A 2,246-nucleotide genomic window follows, 5' to 3' on the forward strand; every position below is an offset into this window, starting at 1 on the left:
AAAAAAAAAAAAAAAAAAAACACTGAGGTAAATGACTCAGGGCTTGTTGACCACGTATCAGTTTCTTCTGCCTGTGAGAACTATAAAGCAGAATCCAGCCAGCACTTTCAACTTGGAGGTCGCTTAGAGGTCACTTCAACCTATAGAAAATTATAGCCATCTGTGAATTCAGTTTTGGTAACTTCACAGAAGTTTATAGTCATATTACAAAAATATATTCTTTTTGTTTTAAAGCCTAAAGCAGAGACGGACACAGAGAACTACATCTCACTTTATCTTCTCTACTTACAATCATGTCTATCGTTAGTACTGGAAATAGATCTCGTAACATAGGACTTTTTTAAAATTTTTATATCAATGGATAAAATCAGAAAACCTTGCTCCAATTTTTTCCACCTATTATAGAATAGGCACTTTTTTTCTCTTCTACACTCATTAAAAGTTGAGCTCTTTTTATCCCCAATGTAAACAACTCTGGCTTCTTATTTCCTGTACATTTGTTTCTTACCAATATAGTAAAACATTCAGCAAGTGTTTATAGAGTGACCAAGACTCTCTCCTTGACCAAAGTCTAGGCAAGCTCCTCTAAGCCCTCTGCTCAACTAGTCTTCAGTCTACACCTGTAAGAACTGCAACCCACAGCAAAAATGATTTCTCCCACCCTCACATTAAAAGGCAACAGGTACTACCAACACCTCTATCAGCTCAAGGGCACATTCTTATGACGATTACCTCAGCTTTCTCCAACGTCTACCTGAGAAGGTTCAAAAACAATTTGCTGTTCGTTCCAACTGAAACCCCGACTACAGGCCCCTTTCCCTGGAGCATTTACTTTGGAAATTGTAAATTCTTTTCTCTGTCTCTGAGATGTGTTGCATCTTCTTTAACCCAGGAATGTCTTTCTCAAGAACCTGAGAGCCATCCCCTTGAAATGTAATCATCAGTACAGACAGGAATCCTGTCTTCCCACCTCTGAAGGAGAACAGCAGCCTAATCTCAGTAAGCACTGGTTAGCTGACACAGAATCATCCCAAGCTGAACGATCCTACACCTGCTTTTTGCAATTTTTCTAATTTCCTTTCTCTTCTTAAGCCTTGCTCATTCTTCCTCCATGTAACTTCACTTGTCCCTCTACAAAGCTGTCACCTGAAGGCTCTCTCTCCTCCTGCAGTGTGCTGTGTTTAAGTCCCTCAGTCGTGTCTGACTGCAACCCCATTGACTGTAGCCCACCAGGTTCCTCTGCCCATGGGATTTCTCAGGCAAGAATACTGGAGTGGGGTTGCCATTTCCTTTTCCAAGGGATCTTCCTGGCCCAGGGGTCAAACACAAGTCCCCTGCATTGCAGGCAGATACTTTACCACTAAGCCACCAGGGAAGCCCCTCCTACTGCAGCAGTACTGAATAAAATCTGTCTTGAAATTAAAAAAAAAAAAAAAATGACCCATGCAATTATTTTTCTTTAACAAGAGTACTATATACTGAGACAAATACTGGGTTATTATGTTAAACAAAATAGATGTGGCCTATATCCTTAGGTGCCCAAGACTCTTTGGGGGCTGACCGGAAAAAAAAAAAATTATCATGTAAATGAGTGTAAAATCACAAGTGTGATGATTGCTAGAAAGAAGTGGTAGCTGGTACCTCAACAGCCTACAGCATGGAGATCTGATGAAATCAGAGAAATCAGAGGTATCCTTGAGGAAGTGAAAAACTGTGCTGGAGTCTTAAGGGTGGAATAGGAGTTAAGGAGATACAAAGGCCTAAGGAAAAATATCCCATACACAGGAAATAGCACAAACAAGACTTGCTTAGGAGAGGTGCTTAGAAAGGATATAAAAGTTAAGAGTGGATAAGGTGGCTCAAGCATGAATGCAAGGGTCCAAAGTGAAGTAGGCTGCAAGATAGTAAGGCCAATTCAGTCAGGGTTTCCATTTCTATCTTTTTAAGTATTACAGGAAATTAATACATATGAAAAAAGAGAAAATACCATAGTGAAAAGAGAAAATACCAAGTTCACCATAGTGAACTTCTAATATATCTATCACCTAGCTTCAACAACTCAACCAGAGGCATTTTATCAAGTCCTCACCTACACGTTTGGAAAATTTATCAGCAAGTGTGCATTTGTATCTCCCTCTTCCCTTGGATAAGTGGTAATGATCATGGTATGGTAGTACACAGAGATATGTCATCCTTTTTACAGTATCCTCAAGGTGAATGAATCACTGTTTATTTAATAAGTCCTG

The sequence above is a fragment of the Bison bison genome, unplaced genomic scaffold (genome assembly GCF_000754665.1).
Source record: "Bison bison bison isolate TAMUID 2011002044 unplaced genomic scaffold, Bison_UMD1.0 scf7180017864505, whole genome shotgun sequence".
Lineage (NCBI taxonomy): Eukaryota > Metazoa > Chordata > Mammalia > Artiodactyla > Bovidae > Bison > Bison bison.